The sequence below is a fragment of the Rhinolophus ferrumequinum genome, chromosome 6, assembly GCF_004115265.2.
Source record: "Rhinolophus ferrumequinum isolate MPI-CBG mRhiFer1 chromosome 6, mRhiFer1_v1.p, whole genome shotgun sequence".
Lineage (NCBI taxonomy): Eukaryota > Metazoa > Chordata > Mammalia > Chiroptera > Rhinolophidae > Rhinolophus > Rhinolophus ferrumequinum.
This window is the reverse complement of record NC_046289.1, coordinates 77,084,512-77,104,940: the sequence shown is the minus strand read 5'-3', so window position 1 is coordinate 77,104,940 and position 20,429 is coordinate 77,084,512. Positions and strand designations below refer to the sequence as shown.

The window sequence follows — 20,429 nt, the reverse complement described above, 5'->3', positions numbered from 1 at the left end:
CAATTCAACATTAAGAGAGTACTACATTTCAAAAAGTCTGCTAAATCAGTCCTCTAGACTATAATATTTAGCACTTTCTGCTGTGCATTGTAACCTAGACCTAGCAGCAATTCCAAGAAGAAAGCTTTAAACAACTCTTGAACAATCGTTTGATGAAGTCTATAGAAAAATTTTCTTCCAACCACCAAATTATACCTGGGTTTCATAGTTACAGCTTTATAGGCCGATAAGGTAAATGTGGATGATAAAATCACACACGTGTCCATGTGCACATGTGTATCTCTGGGTACACAGCCATTTGGAGCAGAAAAGGAAAGAGTATTTTCAACAATAATAATAATATTTAATATTTATCCAGTTACCACTGTGTATTAGGTGCCATGAGATGCTCCATATTTACTGTATAATTTAAATTTTCTACCCCAATGAGACATAGGTATTATCATTATGCATGTTTTACAGATAAGGGAACTGAGTTTAAAGAAATTAAATAATGCCCAACATCGCCCACATTGTGTAGTAAAAGAATCAAACTCTGTTCACCTAACTTCAGAGCCTATTTGCTTAGTTCTTTTGTTATTGCTTTTCAAAACTGGAGGTAAATTTAGTATTATTATTAGTCATTTATTAGCACCATTTTCTCTCACTTTTCCCATGAAGGGAAACAAATAATTATCCACATATAATTTTGAATAAAATCAAAATGTAAAAACACTTCTCTCTCTCTCTCTCTCTCACTCTCTCTCTCTCTCTCTCTCTCTCTCTCTCTCTATATATATATATATATATATATATATATATATATATATATATCCATACACACACATGGTGCCAAAAAAAGTATACACCTTTTAAGAAAGGAAAAAAACTACATTAAAATTATAATATTTAACATATACCAATAACAATAGATGACTATATGGCAGATAAATCTTTTTGGTTATTATGGAAAACAATTAATCAGATAACAAATGTGAAGGTGAAAAGTTCTATATGTATTTATCAGGGAGTATCTGACTCTTAGAGCACAACTCGAAGACTTTGTAATAGCTGATTTTAATGAAATAGCAAGGATAATAATATTTACGACATTAAGTGTGCATTTCTATTTAGCCCAGGGAAGCCCTGCATCCAAATTAAGCTTCACTAGGTAGAAAACATTTCCTCCTTTGTGCAAACTGAAACACCTTGGGGAACTGAGCAACTCAAGTTACTTAACTCACGGGCTCACATATGCTGAGGATGGGAAAGAACAAAACCACAAATACTACTGAGATAAGCTTTCCTTGTACACCAAATTCCATGTTTTTGGATTTTAAATACATAGCTTCATTTATTAACAAAAGGAAGCCAAAGGATAGGACATACTCTCTGAACAATAGAATATAGAAATCTAAGCAATGTTTAATATGAGATCACAAAAAAGCAAGGCATCTCCATGGTGCACTTCTTTCAAGTTTAAAGAAAAAAAAAGGTGACATTACCTCACCTGCAAGCTGTGTTCTAGTTCATAACAGTGTTTCAAACATGCTATGCAATTTCTCATATTATTAGAATGATTTTAGTAGTGTGCTATTGAGGTCAACGATGTTAGTGACTTCTTCCAGTTCATACAGCTAGAATTAATTGGCAAAGCAGAGATTACAAGCTAAGTGTTTTTACTTTAAGAAAGTGCTTTTTCTTACAGACCAAAGAAGACTAGATCCTCACTGAGGACATGTCACAAAAACTCGAATATAAAAATATACCAAGGTTCTCTTTCCTGTAAGCCTCAAAAGGTCCTTGAAAATATTCTAAATTCATACACCAGTTAAATGTTGTATGCTATATTCTAATATCTAATGCTACATTAAGTTCTATGGAAAAGTAAAAGAAACAAAAACAATGATTGAAACTTTCTGATTTTATATTCACACACACACACACACACACACACACACACACTCCAGTTAGTACTCTTACAATTTATGTAGTTGATTCCATCCATGTACTTCATACATTTATTATACTTCCACTGTGTTAGAATTTTTCTTTTCTTTGGGACACCAAGAAACAAAGCTGGGAATATTACTTCAGGACTATTACAGGTGTACCTCGGTTGTATTATGGGTTTGGTTCCAGACCACCTCAATAAAACGATGTTACAATTAAGCTAGTCACACAACTTTTTTGGTATTCCAGTATATATGAAAGTTATGTTTACACTATACTGTAGTCTATTAAGTTTTCAATAGCATTTGGCTAAAAGAACAATGTGCACACCTTAATTATAAATAATTTACAGCTAAAAAATGCTAACCATCATTTGAGTCTTCACCAAGTTGTAATCTTTTTGCTGGTGGAGGGTCTTGCCTCAGTGTTGACGTCTGCTGACTGGTCAGGGTGATGGTTGATTAAAGCTGGGGTGGCTGTGGCAATTTCTGAAATTAAGACAACAATGAATTTGCTACATAGATTGACTCTTTCATTCATGAACCATTCCTCTGTAGCATGTGAAGCTGTTTGATAGTATGTCACCCACAGTAGACCATCTTTCAAAACTGGAGTCTATTCTCGCAAACGCTTCCACTGCTTTATCAACTAAGTTTATCTAATATTCTAAATCTTTTTATTGTCATTTCAACAATCTTCACAGCATCTTCACCAGAAGTAGATCCCATCTCAAGAAACCACTTTCTTTGCTCACCCATAAAAGTCAACTCCTCATCAGTTAAAGTTTTATCATGCAATTGCAGCAGTTCAGTCATATCTTCAGTCTCCACTTCTAATTCTAGTTCTCTTGCTATTTCCACCACATCTGCAGTTACTTCTTCCTCTGAAGTCTTGAATCCATCAATGTCATCCATAAGTGTTGGAATCTACTTCTTCCAGACTCCTGTTAATGTTGATATTTTGATCTCTTCCCATGAATCATAAATGTTCTTAATGGCATCCAGAGTGGTGAATCCTCTCCAGAAGGTTTTCAATTTACTTTGCCCAGAGCCATCAGTGGAATCACTATCTATGGAAACTCTAGCCTTGCAAAATATATTTCTTAAATAATAAGAAAGGTCGAAGATACTCTTTGATCCATGGGCTCCAGAACGGATGTTGTTAGCAGACATGAAAATAACATTAATCTCATTGTAAATCTCTATCAGAGCTCTTGGGTGACCAGATGCATTGGCAATGAGCAGTCATATTTTAAAAGGAATATATGTTGTTGTTTTTCATGAAGAGTGGGTCTCAACAGTGGGCTTAAAATATTCTGTAAAATATGTTGTAAACCGATGTTCTATCATCTAAGCATTGTTGCTTCATTTGTAGAGCACAGGCAAAGTAAACTTAGTATAATTCCTAAGGGCTCTCATATTTTCAAAACGATAAATGAGCACTGGCTTCAACTTAAAGTCACCAGCTACATTAGCCCTTAACAAGAGAGTCAGCCTGTCCTTTGATACTTCCAAGCCAGGTATTGATTTCTCTTTGGCAATAAATGTCCTACGTGCTATCTTCTTCCAATATAACGTATTTTGTCTACATTGAAAATCTTTTGTTTAACGTAGCTATCTTCATTAATTATCTTAGCTAGCTCTTCTGGAGAACTTGCTGCAGCTGCTACACCAGTACTTGCTGCTTCCCCTTGTACTTTCATGTTATGGCGATAGCTTCTTTCTTTAAAACTCAAGAATCAACCTCTGCTAGCTTCAAACTCTTCTTCTGCAGCTTCCTCACCTCTCTCAGCCTTCACAGAGTTGAGGAGACACAGGGCCTTGCTCTTGATTAGGCTGCGGGTTAAGGGAATGCTGTGGGTGGTTTGATCTATCCAAACCACTAACACTTTTCCATCTCAGCAATAAGGCTGTTTTGCTTTCTTGTCATTTGTGTGTTCATCAGAGTAGTACTTTTGTTTAATTTTCTTCAAGAACTTTTCCTTTGCAATCACAACTTGGCTAACTGTTTGGTGGAAGAGGCCGAGCTTTCAGCCTATCTTGCCTTTTGACATGCCTTCCTCGTTAAGCTTAATTATTTCTGGCATTTGATTTTAAGTGAGAATTTCACTTGAATGCTTAGAGACCAATGCAGGGTTATTAAGTGACCTAATTTCAGTCTTGTTGTGGCACAGCTAATAGGGAGGCCAGAGGAGAGGAAGAGAGATGGGGAAACTGCTGGTCAGTGGATCAGTCAGAACACACACATTTATCAATTAAGTTCCTGTCTGATAAGAGTATGGTTCATGGTGCCTCAAAACAATTCAATAGTAACCTCAAAGATCACTGATTAAAGATCACAATAATAAGTATAATAATAATTGCTGGGAAAGGGGTTCTAATAGAGCAGTTTCCAGGCTCTCAGTCCCACATACAAGGTCACGAGGAACACAGTTCCCAGGCTATCACCTCACAGGTTTTGGGACTGGGTCCAAGAGAGCAGTTCCCAGGCTCTCGGCCCTGCTTACCAGGTCACTGGCTGTCCACGTTGGGCAGGATGCATCCTTGGGCAAGCATTTTTATAACTAGCTGGCTGTAAGTCACCTTTGTTCTGCATGCTATATAATTGTCAGTGGCTGCTCCAGCAAGTGTAGATGTGGAGCGGATACTGTGGATAATGGCAGATACACAGATGTTGCCTCCTGCACCCTGACTGGCCGCCCTCGGGGCTGAGATGTGGGAGGACCCATTGTTGGGGTGTTGACGGGTGTTGCTATCCCCTTCCTACGTCTCAACCTGCTGCTGTTGAGTATAGAGTGGTATGAACCCCTATCCAGGACTCCATTAGTGTTCGTTTTTGGTAGCACCGTATCCAGTGTTCACCTGCCAGGGAGGGAGCTGAGCTCCAGCATTACCCATGTCATTACAATAATGAAAAAGTTTGAAATATTGGGAGAATTACCAAAATGTGACAGACACAGCGACACAAACACAGTTGGAAAAATTGTGCCAATAGACTTACTCAATACAGGGTTGCCGCAAACGTTCAAGTTATTAAAAAAAAAAAAAATCACAAACCACACACAATAACTGGGAGGCAAAATAAAGCAAAGCACAATAGAACTTGGTATGCCTGTATTACAATCACCCAATTCCTCTTGTAGATTTATTTTTACAATACATTTTTATATAGGAGACTAATGATCATCGTCATTCTTCTTTACTCTGAGCTTCAAATTCTGTTTTTTAGTTTATACTAAACAGCCCCAGTTTTTAAACTGCTCTCATTTGACATAGGGAACTAAAACCAAAATACTTTCTGTCCCCATACTAAACAATTCTGAGACAAAACAGATTTACCGTCTTCTACTCTGAGCAAAGCTGTGAACCGACATAGAAAACTTGCTTATTAAAACAAAACTTTTCTGATCAAGGATCGTCTGTTCAAGACAATCACCACACCTTGCCCACTAATACAGGGACAACTTGTCATAAACTCTGCTCATCCAATCTGCTCACCACACTAAAATCACCAAATCCATGTCTTAAAACAATACAGATATCATCCTCTGATTTTCCTATTTTGAGACACGATTAAGATGTTCTTCCTGGGGTAAGTCTAATAAATTCAGCTTTACACAAGCTTCCACAAGTTTTTCTGGCAATCTTTAGGAGAATCGACTATCAGCAACATAGTTTCCCACCCACTAATTATACAGGTTGCTCTCTTTTTACACATTTGAATCTATCAGTGTCCCTTGTAAAATGTGTATTGAGGGATTAAAAAATACAATATTGCAGGTATGGCACAAATTCAAAAGAAGCAAATGAATAACAGAGTAAATACCTATAAATGATCTTCCTCGGTAGTCTTGACAATGATGTTGTAAAATTCAACTTTCTAATATTAAAATATAGCATCCAAAATTATAATTTTGAAATGTAAATTAAAACCAGCTAACCACTAAATTTCTAGTGTCAGTTAATTTACTAACAACGGTAATGATAGGAACAAGATAATTATATATTGATGTAAAAGTAGTTCCTATGTGGTAGATACTAATACTTAATAAATGTCTCTATAATCAAAGAAGAAAATGAAAATAAAATTAAAAAATAGCAACGTGTATCTTAAAAGTGGAAAACCGAATTCACTAGTACCCAGAAATGCTATGAACAAATTCTACAGATTGGTTTTAAATTTTTTAAAAATATATGAAAAAATCAATCTGTCTTTACCACTATCTGTTGGGGCCTTGATTTAAGTGGAGGTCCTGCTTCATTGATTCTACTTTGTTTCAGGAATGGGCCTAAGGAAAAAGTGTAATTTTTAAAAATAAATGATACATTTACTTGATTCAAAATTCGAAAGGTATACTAAGGAATGACCCTCTCGAAACAGTTGCTATCTCTAGGAGGAGCCAGTGTTCAGAGTTTCTCATTTCTTAACAGAGACGATAGTTAAAATATGCAAATCAACTACATACATGTTTCACATTATACTCCCTCTGTTTACAATTAAAATTTTTGATGTATAACTTACAAACAATAAAGTCACCCATTTAAATGTAACAATCAATGAAATATGACAAAAACACACACAGTGAATATACCACAAAATCAGGATGCAGAATATTTCCATCATTGCCAAAAGTTCACCTGTGCCCCTATTCAATCAGCATCTGCGCCCTTGTATCATACCAAGAAACCACTGATATTTTTTCTACCATGATAAGTTAGCTTTTCCATTTCTAGAATTTCATGTGAATGGAATCATACAGTATGTACACTTTTTGTGCCCGAATTTTTTCCCTTCATAATGTTTCTGAGTTTTATCCATGTTGTTTTTATGCATTGGTATTTTATTCCTTTTTATTACTACCTATATTATATTGTACACATACAGCATATGTTATCTGTTATCTGTTGCATCTATTGATACAAATTTACATTATTTTCAGTTTGGGGCTCTTATGAATAAAGTTACCATAAGCATTCACATCTAAGTTTTTCTATGCAAGTATGTTTTCATCTCCCTTGGATAAAGTTCTAGGAGCGAAAGTACTTAGTCATATATATATTATCATAGTACGTAATCAATAAGTATACAATCAATTTTATGAGAAATTGCCAACCATTTTCCAAAGTGGCTGTTTCATTTAAAATCACATAAGTGATGAATGAAGCTAAAGTTGTGCATTTTCTCTATCACTTGGTATTGTTAATATTTTTAAAGCCTTTCTAGAGCTTATTTAATGGTATGTCCTTGTAGGATTAATTTGCATTTTCTTAATAATGATGTTGAACATCTTTTCATGTGCTAGTTAGCCATTTATATTTCTTTTCTTGTGAAGTGCCTGTTCAAAATTTTTGCTTATTTTCAGGGGCTGCTTTTCTTATTGAGTTGTTAAGGTTCTTTATTACAATATAAATCCTTTGTTATCTGTATTAGTCAGTTCAGGCTGTTATAATAAAATACTATAGATCACATGGCTTAAAGTAGAAAAAATTATTTTCTCACAGTTATGGAGGTTGGGAGGTCCAGGATCAAAGTGCTGATTGGCTGGATTCCTGGTAGTGACTCACTTCCTGGCTTGCAGATGGCTGCCTTGCTGCAGAGACAGACTGAGCTTTCTGGTGTTTCTTCTTATAAGGACACTAATCCTATCGGATCGGGGCATCAACCCTGTGACCTCATTTAACGTTAATTACCTCCTTATAGGCCTTATCTCCAAATATATTCATATTGAGAGGGCTTCAACATGCGAATTTACCTATGTATATACATATACATATACATACATATACATACATATACATATATGTGTGTGTGTGTGTGTGTGTGTGTGTGTATATATCAAATAGTTTCTCTTAGTCTTTGTTTATACTTTTATTTTCTTAACTATGTTTTAAAGAACATGTTTCTAAATTTGGATAGTACAAATTTTCCTTTTATGATTTTTCTTCCTGTATATTAAATAAGGAATGTCTGTCTATCCTAAGTTCATGACATTTTCTATAAATAGATTTGTCTAGAATATTTGTAGTTTTAGCTTAAACATGTAGGCCTGTGATCCATTCCAAATTGATTTTTGATCATAGTATGAGGTAAGGGTTAAGTTTTTGTTTTTGGTTCCGTACACATATCTAGAAATTCCAGTACCATTTAATAAAAAAGACTATTGGATCAGAGATTCCCCCAGCAAGCTCACTGATTAGCTAGAAGGATTTACAAAACTCAGAAAAGCCGTTCTACTCATGGTTATGGTTTGTGATAGGGAAAGGATACAGATTAAAATTAGCAAAGGAAAAAGGCACAAGGGGTAAACTCCAGGAGAAACCAGGCACAAGCTTCCAAGTATCCCCTGTTAATGGAGTCACATGGGGATTTATTCATTCCTCCCAGCAATGATGCATGACAACACCTGCATGGTTTTGCCAAGCAGGGAAGTTCACTCAAGTCTTGGTATTGAGGTTTTTACTGAGAGTCAGTCATGTAGGCATGCAGCACCCACTGGGCCTGGGTTTTTCAAACCCTGCACACTTATTCTTCCCTCATTAAATTACCTTGGCACTTTTGCCAAAAATAAATCTGTACGTTTACTTGTGAATTTTTAATTTTTTTTCCTATTGGTCTCAATGTGTATGCTTACTTTAATACCAGTCTAATGATGAGGACTCACTGAATGTGATAATAGTTACTTAATTCAGTCACCTAGAAGTACTGAGTTTGCTTAGGAAAATCAACTGGATCTTCAGTTTCTTGTTAGGAAGGGACTGACATACAGAAAAATAATCGGAGGAAAAATTATTTTACCTCAATTATGCATAGTCGCTAATTATGAATCTATGGCATTGACTGTTTTTCTATTCTGTTCTTTTTCTGCTGGTCATGCTTCCTGTTATTGATCACAGATGTATCACTGACATTAAATGATTTTCTAAAAATATCTTTTTTGTTGAATTTTGTATTATTTCAGCCATTATGCTTTTTTCTAGAGGAAGTAAAAAAAAAGCACATCACTGTTCTTGCAAAATAAAAGCTACAAATTAAGTAAACTCTTAAACTGGGAAGATATTGATTCATATTTTAAAAATTTATACCCACTAATTAAATGTTTCTTGAATTTTCTTGAATTTTGCATTTCCTCATACAAAAATATGTTATAGAAAGAAAATATATTTTGGAAACTACTATCTACTAACAAATAAAATGCCCAATTCTAAATTATACTACAGGTTTTTTTTAAAGAGTTATAATTAATCACAGACCCAAATACTGTAACCAGAAAAGTGAATCTTTGTTAATAATTTTTGTGTGTATATGTGAGTGGAAATAGTACCACGGTACTTGACTGATTTTATTTTGAGGTGACTATATTATATTTTACTCCATGACACCGGGTAAGTTGTTTACCTTTTCTCTGATTCTTCAAAAACAAGTGGGAGGTGGGGGGCGGGGGTCAATAATATTCTCTTATTCCTGCTTCATAGTAGTTTGCAAATATAAAAAGAGAAGCAACAGCTATTTTTAAAAGGTGGCAAATATCCACAGAAAGTCTAAAACCGTAATTCTCAAGCTCTTTTAATACATAATTAAAATGTGTATGAATTTTGTATGTAAGTAAATATACATTTATTAAGCTGTGTGGAAGAGTAATGAAATCACTCTATTCCATTCTCATTGTACACTTAAAGTTAGACAAGTAAAGAATTATACATTTTATAGCTACAAATGTCCATTTAAAGAGAGGCTAATTAAAGGCATCATAAAAGGCCCATGACAGTGAGGACAAAACACACATTTTTTTTTCTTCTTCTTCTTTTGATTCACTTAGGCTTTGAAATAAGACAAAAGCAAGGAAAAGAGATGGTGGAGGATAGAGGAAAGAAGCTGCAAAAATTGTCTTTTTCCTGATTCATACAAAAACTGAAGGATTTGCTACGGATTATACACTTATGTTTGAGGGCTGACTCCAGCATTATTCAACACTATGATCTTGTAACATCTTTGTCCTTGAAAGTTATGAAATTCATTATATAGTAACTAACAAAGAATTTAAATACCTTGAATCACGTGATACTTCTACTTTAACTTCTACATTTACTTTGAACATTTTCCCTTAATTCACTTTTTGCGTTTATATTTCAGTTTATCAAGATGAGAGTGCTGTGAGTAGACAGAGTACTTTTAACTGTTTTATTATTGACAAAATCAACATTATTTAGGATTTCGTGCTTTCTTTCAATTTGTTTAGAACATATATTTTAGATACCTGCTCTATGCAGGACACTATGGGGAATGGGATGAGAGGATAAGATAATATTCAAAACAGAATACCTGTTCCAAGAATGCCTATAATATCCTAGGATACCAAATATTATAGGAATATCAAAACACAAGAAATAAGAATACAAGTGACCTATGCAAGGTACAGAAAAATCTCCCTGGAGTTCAGCAAAATAAAGATTATTTTATCTACAATTATACATAAATATTTTATGAATAAGGTAGACTTGAGCAGACATTTGATCATAAAATATATGCTGGAATGGGAGTAAGTAAGAAAGGTTTTGATATCTCATTATAATCCTCTAGTAGGTATTATTTGTTGAGCATTTAATCTATGCCTAGTCTTATGCTAAGTGTATTCAATATACTAATTAGTAATAAATTATCACATCAGCCCTATGAGATAGACAACATCAACATTCCCTTTATGCAGTTGTAGCAACTATGTTAGAGCTTTTATAATATATCTAAGTCACAGAGCTAATAAGCAACGAATCCAGGATGTGAGTCCACATTGACTACAGAGCCCCCAGAATATAATAAGTGGATTGGGCTTCCTCTTAATTAGTCATGTCTGAACAATGAAGAATGCATACAATATATCATCATTAAAAATGCTATAGTTAATATATAAATGATGTATTACAGAACTGTATACTTGAAACCTATGTAACTTTACTAACACTTATCACCTCAATACACTTTAATAATTTTTTAAAAATATTTACAGACATTGTTGATTAATCCAAATTAATTGTTTTCCATATCATTATGGTCCATAACAAATATTAATAAAAAATGAATTACATTTTGAGGATAGAAAAATTTGAAACATAAAAATGAATACAAGAATGAATAATTTGTCAATATCACTACATATAGAAAGAAAGCAGAAGACAATGAATTTGAGACATTCATTTGTTCCTGGATTTTCATATCTTATGAATAAATAACCTAGTCCTGTTGATTGTAGTTCAACATTTCTCAGGTGGGGATATGCTGGGTCTGATAGGGAGGAAAAAGATGAGACTCTGAAGATGATGCAGTATTAGCTACCATGTACAGGTGGGAAACGGGGGAGTATCAACCTGTAAGATTGAATTTTGAGTATGATGCTAAGCGAAATAAGTCAGACAGAAAAGCACAGAACCATATGATTTCACTGATACGTGGTATGTAAACCAAAAACAACAAAAGAACAAGACAAACAAATGAGAAACAAAAACTCATAGACACAGACAATAGTTTAGTGGTTATCAGAGGGTAATGGGGGTGGGGGGTGGGAGATGAGGGTAAGGGGGATCAAATATATGGTGATGGAAGGAGAACTGACTCTGGGTGGTGAACACACAATGGGATTTATAAATGATTTAATACAGAATTGTACACCTGAAATCTATGTAATTTTACTAACAATTGTCACCCCAGTAAATTTAAAAAAAAAGAAAAATGAAGGAGATTTGACTCTGGGAACACACAATGTGATATATAGATCATGTATTACAGAATTGTACACCTGAAATCTATGTAACTTTACTAACAATTGTCACCCCAATAAACTAATTTAAAAAAGAAAAAACTAAAAAGATTGAATTTTGAGTGTCTTTCATCAAAGGGGCCAAAATTAAAACAATATTTAAAATTTCATTAATTTAGGGGCACTTTCTGAAGATACAGGATGTAATACCTGATAAGGACCTCAGGGGACAGGGCAAACTTGCTGCTCAGATGACTCCAGGAGCCTGGATTGGAGTAAGAAAGCCCCATACTAAGTGAAATAGAAATGCCTATTTTTTTCTTCAAGATGGTAAAAAAGAAATAAGATTCAGGGAGATGGGCATACAGGAAAGCATGATGAGGCTAGAAGTCACAGGATTATGTTTCACAGGAGAGCCCAGAGGACATGTCATTCACCTGAGACAGTCAGTACTGTGCTGAGAGGAACACATGCATTAATAAGATGTTTAGACATCACTCTCCTCTTCTTCAGTCTAGGACTAACTCAGTCATCACAGAGTACATGGGGACAGTGGGATGCTGAAATAATAAAGGCCAGGTGGTGGCACATAAACACAATAATCCAGGAGAGTGTAATTACCATAAAGACAGGAGGGCAAAGATAGAAAGGTGGCCAGTAGGACTGAACCCTCAGGCGATACAAAAATAAATGGTTAGCCTATGAAGGTACTTCTTAGCATTCACAAAAGGCAGGACTGGAAATGTAAGAAGCTAAGTGTGACTGTGTACATAAAATATAACAATCCATTGCTCAGTCCCCAGATCTGAGTCAATATTTGGATCTGGAACAAACTGACAAAAGAAGTGGACCCTGCAAACTGTGGCAAGTATATGATATGAAGAGTCCCCTGTCTATCCCCAAAGTTATCTCAAGTAACTGCACAGCAGGAAAATGGGATGTCCAGATATTCTGAAGACTATTGGGCTCAGCAGCTGAGTTGATACTGAGACCTGAAGTATCACCATGGTCCATCAGTTAGAATGGAGCGCCTGTGGGCACACATGGGACCTAGTGGCCAATATGGAAAGCAAGTATTAAGCTATGGTTGGCTGAAGGCTGATTTAAAACATACCCACTGGGTCCATGAACTTTCCTAGTGGCCATTTTCCCAGTCTGTGAGGGTCAATTTTGATGGATATGCTTCGAAGTTGGAGTAACTCCCAAATTAGATCCTCAGTCTATGAGACAAAGAGTTTTCATATTGGGGAAAGCCAGTAGCCTTTTCAGAAACTTCCCTATTTTCCAACCAATAAAATGGTAACTTGACTCTACATCTTCATTTATTTAGGTGACAAAAAATAGTATGTTCTGTGTTGAATACTGGACAAATAATTATAATCCCACAACTCAAGTGGCATTCCCTATCAATGATCCAAGGAATTTCTCACGCTTAGCAACCGGATATTTAAAAAAAAATTAACCTCTGAACTTTGTTCCTATTCTGCTATCGGTTCAATAAATCTTACATTTATAATATACTATATGAGCAAAACACTTATCAAAGATGTCAGGAGTCATTTAATGGCCCCCTCAGGGTTAGGGATAGCCGGATAAATGAAATATACAATAACGTAAAAAACACCACTGTAATAATATCCATTACCATTACTAGTAGTACTAATCAAACAACCATTGTGAATGTCATCATTGACTGAGTACTCAGTACGCTCCTAATACTTAAATTTCAACATTTGAATTTTCCCAGCAGTATTATACGGTACTATTATTTCCCCCAATTTACAAAGAAACAGGGCTTCAGAGAAGTCAGGTCACTTAGCTAAAGCTATAATACATGTCTATCCGTGGAAGATCAGTTTTAAATCCATTTCTGGGTTTTTACCTCTATTATTTTTCTCTTTCTCATGTTTCAGGGCTAGAATGTCAATTCTGTGACTCTAGAATCCATGTTACGTGTGTTTTAGGGTGTGTCTGTGGGGAGAAGAACCTCTAAGATAATGGCTTCCATGATCATATAAATTTACAAAACACTACCTACTCTATTCTTTGCTTATGAAATTCAATATGTACCTTAGCATATTAAAGGCTTAGTGAAGTTCGGCAGTAAACAACAACAAACAGAAAACATACTAAAACGAACCCTGCAAACAAGATTCTTTAATATTGTTAAATTTAGTGTTTCTCTGAGTTGTTGATTATTCTATCAGTTAGGACACATTGGCTAGAATGGACATTATGTTCAGCTAGGATTAGATGAATAAATTTAGCTATTTATCATCACTCATAACAAGAATCATAAGTAAAGTAGCTTCTCAATTGGATAATTCAACGGCTCAACACAATTAGGAAATACTCAGGATCTTTTTCACTCTGCTAGCATCAACTTTTTAAATTATGTTTCAATTTCATACCATAAAATTTATCAAAATACCCTTGGAAATACTTTTTCCTGACATGCCAATTGACCTATGTAATTCTGTGAAGTGATATTAAGGAAAATTTTTCATTAAAAAATGGGTTTTAGACATGTCTTAATTTTCAAATTTTTTTACTTTCAATTTCATATTTACTTTAATTGAAGCAAATATAAAGTGAATTTTGTTTAAAAATTTTAAAACACACTGTGTCAGCGGTACATGAAAGGAATAAGATTTCTAAATGACCAGGGGCAAGCATTACTTAAACATTTAGTGGTAGGATTTATTTTCTATCCTGATTAAAAATTTACTATTAATTTTGCATTTCTTAGAACACAGCAGAATCATGAGATCAGTAGTTTCATAACAAGTATCTGTATTTTGAAAATTCTACCATAACTGACAGTTGTACGTTCTTTTTATTTTCCTCAGAAAGTTAAAGAATGATGGATTTCTAGCCACATCATTTAGATCTACATTAGGCAGCAAATACCTAAAAAACAGTAACAGTCAAATTGCCATTTATTTGTCTACAAGTAGTTCACCTGGCCTATAATGCCATTAGGAATCTAGGCTCTCTCTTCCTTTATAATCCACCAACCTTTAAATATATAAGCCTTTTCTTTTCTTTCCTTTTTCTTTTTCTATTCTCTTAGTTTTGATTCTTTTGTAATGATGGCAAGATGGCTGCCACAGATCCAGCTACCATAAGTTTTCAACGCAGATATAAGGGGAGAATGTGTGACAGGGATAGTGCTAACCACACTGGTCTCTTCTAATTCAGAAAGAAACACATTTCCAGAGACATTTGTAACACACCTGTACTTCACTGTCCAGAATTGGACCATCCATATCTGCAGGTGATGCTAGGAAATTGAGGAATATACTTGTTGCAATTGTTTTAGATCAATAATAATCAAATGCCTAGATTTGTTCATATTTGCATCACTAAATGAGGTTCTGTTAAGAAAGAACGGATTTTTGTATCTTGCCTTGGCAACATTGTAACACCTACCTACTCTTAGATACTGTGATGTTTACAGGAAAAACATATGAATAGACTTCTGAGTTTGAATCCCTTTATTAGTTATGTGACTTGAATAAATTATGAAAATATAAAAATAGTTCAGAAATTGAAACAATTAGAAGAAAGTTTTCAAGACTCCCGCTGCTACATGTTCTCACCTACCTTCATCCATACCCACAAATCCTTCTGTACTGTCTGACAACATACATGGATTATCTGTGCTCCTATATAAATCCATATCTCTGGGCTCTTAGCCCTTCTTACCTGGTCAAGGATATCACTTCGGCAATCCTTCTCAATTCTCTTCTGTGCCATTGATTTTCCTCTTTACTGGATGTTTCTCATCGGCATCCACATTTTTTCTTCCATCTTCTTCACTTTTCTTGTAAGCTTATACCTCAGTCCTTTGTTCCCTTTGTAGGTAGCAGTCTTTGAAAGAGTCACCTGTATTAATACATAAAATTTGTATACTTGTTTGAAAGAGTTACAACACTTGTAAAATGATACTCAGATATGACAAAGTTCAAAAGCATAACGAGATCATCTTTTCCTCTGTGCCTTAGAGGCAAGATTACATTTGTCATTCGTCACTGCCAGAATTTTATCACACAATGACTAAGCAATGAGAAAGGGACTACCATAATTGCATTAGAACAAACTTGGATAAACTTTCTCCTGAAATATGTTTGACATGTACGGGAAATGAAAGCAGACATTTGGGGAAAATTCAGAGTTCTTTACAGCAGAAGAAAGGAAGGATATGGAATATATAACCAACAGTGTTGGTGCCACCATTGTCCCTCTAATGGCCTAGTCAATTAGGAAATAAATCAGATATCTACTAAAACCCACAAGGGATATTATTTCTGGTAAAGCATCAATTCCTTTTTGGGGTAATAATAGTTAATATCCCACAAGACACTGGTATTCTGTTGAACACAATTTGAACAGTGCCAGTATAGAGAAATGACATAGCATAAAAAGAAGTAGAGAAAGAGATATAAATGACTTGGATAGGTCTCTAAGGAATAATCAGTTTCAGTTAAATATGAATACATTTAAATTTAAAAATGCAGTAAACACTCAGAATAAATAAGACACAATAGGAACAAAAATACATTAAAAAATAACATAAACTAATCTGTCTGACAAATAGCCCCATGCCCTTTTGACAATAACTCATAAACAGTTGGCTTTCGCATGTCAGTTAAAATAACAACATTTTTTTTAAAGTACTTATAAGAGTTGTTGAGATAATCATTCGTTTATACCAGTGAAGTTGTGATTAATTTGTTTTTAACCTTACAATGAGAAGCAATTTGCCTGCACCCGTCATCCTTTTTCATATCCTAATTCACACAGAACTAGCTAGAAGGGAAGAACAGTTACAGCATAAATGAATATCTTTAACCAACAAGGAAGTAACTATGATGTCTGTTTCTGGCTTAATCAGAGACAAGATTTACTTCCCAGTTTCTGATCTTTTTCATAGCTATAAACAAGCTAGATGGCATGTCTAGTAAAAATGCAAAATAAAAATAGATGAACAAAGAACCAGAATCTTTTATCAGCAATCCTGCTCATAAATGCTGATCATGTGGACTCCCTGATTGCCTGGATTTATGATACTTCCTTTTCCTTGTTTTACCTAACTTCAGAGGATTTATCTAGCAACATCACGTGTCAGGGCAAAAACTGAAATAAAGGAGACGACTCTAAATTTATCTAAAAGTTCTGTTGGTGACCTATTGCTTTGAGGTAAGAACCACACATTCTTCATTGGACAAGGGTATTAATCCTGACCCTCTAAAATATAAATATGATTTGGCTAGTGTTTGCCAGAAAAAAATGTTAATGATCTATTCTCCTTCCAACGCCCTAATCAACTGCGAAATAAATAAGAGATGGCTATTAAAACAGCGTATGAGCGTTATTTCTGATAAAACCAGTAAGATAATATGAGAGGGACCAAAGTAGGATTTCCTATTCTGTGGTACCCTGAACTGAAGATAAATTAAATTTCAGAGCAAGACAAAAGTGACTATCTGCTCATTTCCAAGCTCCAAAGCTGGCATAAAGCTAGGTGTGATTGTTTCATGGAGCCAGGCTCTAAAAGAGATGCTGAGAGGAAGAAAGGAAGGAAGGAAGGAAGGAAGAAAGGAAGGAAGGAAGGAAGGAAGGAAGGAAGGAAGGAAGGAAGGAAGGAAGGAAGGAAGGAGAAATGGAGCAAGGGAGAGAAAGAAAATAGAAAAGAAAAGAAAAGAAATGAAAAGAAAAGAAAAGAAAAGAAAAAAGAAAAGGAAAGAAAAGAAAAGGAAAGAAAAGTCTCCCAGTAGAATATAGCCTCCATGGAGGATCTTTGTTTTGCTCACTGCTGTATTTTAAAGTACCTGAAACACAAGGATGCTCAGCATGTGTATTTCTTCTAACTGAGGGTTAATTCTCCTCCTAGTTAACTACAACTTCCAAAGTGTGTCCTCTGGCAGCAGAAATCCACAATTCTGAGTTAGCCCAAAACAACATGTGTGGCACCTGGAAACAATTAAGCACTGAGGCCATTTGAGAAGCACAGGTGTTCTGGCAAGCAGAAAACTTCCATTTTCTGTAACCAGCTGAAGATACTGATTAATTGACTTGATTTAAACTCAAGTAATGTCCACTGAGTTGCTAAGAGAAATGAGGTGACAATGAACCTTAGTTACAAGGGTAAAGGTAAGAGCCATTATATGTTTGTGTGAAAAATAAACCTAATTAATCTTAGCAGAATATGTAAGAAGATATTATTATTAATAATTCTTTGGATTTTATGGATATGTTCCTCTCTGATTCTCAGTTAACTTCAATGAAAATAAAGGACCTATAGAAGAATAGTGAAAATTCCATTTTTTTTGATGAAAATATAATCATTTCAAGAAACTTTTCTTGAAGAATCCATATTTTCCTACATCCTGGAAACAAGTTTCTTGTTTTCTCTTGTAATCTATAGTAAGGAATTAAGGATGATGTTCCAGGGAAAGGAGTTTAATACCAATTTGTGAAATTTGTTCATCACTGATGTCAAAACAATTATTTCTTTTTCTGGACAACATTCTCTTGATTAGATAATTGTACACGTGCTGAAAATAGTGACATTCCAGATTTGTGGTTAGTGGTATAGCTAACAGTGGCAAAATCTTTAGTAACATAACCCATGCTGGCTGAGTGATCACAAATGAAACATTTGAATTTCTTATTTATTTATGTATTTATTTATTGCTAACAGGTGTAGATCTGATAGCTTTCCAAAGCTGCTAAAACCAGCAGGAATCAAGTTCTGCAAATTAATTCACATGCTTCTTTTCACATGCAACATACTTTTAAAATACATTTAAGGGGCAGTTTGCCATTTTTTCCTCCCCTTTTCCTCCAATGGTCAACTGCCTTTAAAATAGTAACAGTCAACTCTTGTTTTTGAATAATTTGGATGTTTACTTTATGTTACCATCTAACAACTAGACAAGCTTTTGGCAGAAAAATGTTTCAGAGCAATAAACAAAATTATTCAAAGGAGGTTGTCTATTACTCGAAATAAAAGGTGTTATGCCATTTCTAGGGGAAAAAAATAAAGAATACATGTCTGTATTAGCACAGAGATGCATTATAGGGACCATCCCATTTCCTAAGACTTCATCTCTGAAATTTTAAAGTATATAGATAGTGCTTTCTGTTTATAGTAGGAAGACAGTGCAGTTATAATAAGAAACTGATTTTAATGCTAAGAAATAGATATGAAAGATTCAAAGCCTTTAATAATAAAACTTTCTACAGAGGGTGCCAAGAATGTATACACATTTTAAGAAAGGAAAACTGTATTAAAATTGTAATACTCAACACATAAGGGTAACAAAGGATGCATACAAGTCACATTTGATTTCTGCAATTACAAGAGGTGTTCAACGTGGTTACCATCAGCGTCCAGACACTTCTTCTTTTTTTTAAGATTTTATTGGGAAAGGGGAGCAGGACTTTATTGGGGAACAGTATGTACTTCCAGGACTTTTTTTCCAAGTCAAGTTGTTATCCTTCCAATCTTAGTTGTGGAGGGTGCCATTCAGCTTCAAGTTGTTGTCCTTTCAGTCTTAGTTGTGGAGGGCGCAGCTCAGCTCCAGGTCCAGTTACCATCGCTAGTTGCAGGGGGCACAGCCCCCCATCCCTTGCGGGAGTCGAAACCAGCAACCTTGTGGTTGAGAGGACGCGCTCCAACCAACTGAGCCATCTGGGAGGCAGCTCAGCTCAAGGTGCCATGTTCAATTTCAGTTGCAGGGGGCGCTGCCCACCATCCCCTGCGGGAGTCGAGGAATCGAACTGGCAACCTTGTGGTTGAGAATCCAATGGCCCATGTGGGAATCGAACCGGCAGCCTTCGGAGTTAGGAGCATGGAGCTCTAACCACCTGAGCCACCGTGCCGGCCCCACAGACACTTCTGATTACAGCGAACGACTGCATGAGCGACGCTGACCAAAGTGTCCACTTGTATACATTTTTTTGGCACCCCTAGTATATTCTTCATATTGGTCTTCCTGTTGAGGCAGCTCAGTTTCCTGGTAACTCTGATACCAAAATATTTCTTCTTTGCCTCCCATATTCCCTGTCACCCTTTTCATACATATTACTTTCTAAACTACTACATATTTTCTATATATTTTATCATTCATTTTTATTGTTCCCTCTCTTCATACTTGAATCTAAGCTTTAGGACCTATAATTGGTGCTGATAAAAGGTCATAAAAAATATTTCACAGATAAATAAATGCATGGAGATATTCCAAAGGCTATATATAGCTCAACATTAACACTGACATGTATGATAATCAACAAGTTATTTAATGCTTTGAATCACAATTGGCTACCCAAGGAATGAAGATGATTAATAGTTAAGTGTAATATTATCATCATTAATTACAGCTATCTATTGGCCATTTACTCGGCATCAAAAAGTGTACTTTCATTATATCATAATGATATAATGACATTATTAGTGATATTTATATCTTCACACCCATTTTGATGGTGAGAAAACTGACACAAATGTTCAAGTAAGTTTCAAAAGATCACATTACTAGGAAAAGAAAAAAAAGATAGATACACAATTTGAAGCCTGGTCTACATTGGCCGTGCACTTCTAATGAATACATTGCCAGAAATATGAACATGAATATGTTTTGTAAACATAAAAGGACACAGATTACAAAAACAAATAAACTTCCCCATATTCTTTTTGATGCCTCAGGATAACAGATGATGTATCTTAATAAATAAAATGTGT

At 35.0% G+C, this 20,429-nt stretch overlaps 1 pseudogene; it reads right to left on the bottom strand.

Annotated features, from left to right (window-relative positions):
• Positions 1-2,294: 2,294 nt before the first annotated feature.
• Positions 2,295-15,439, bottom strand: LOC117023194 (tigger transposable element-derived protein 1-like; annotated as a pseudogene).
• Between the last annotated feature and the right edge of the window lie 4,990 nt (positions 15,440-20,429).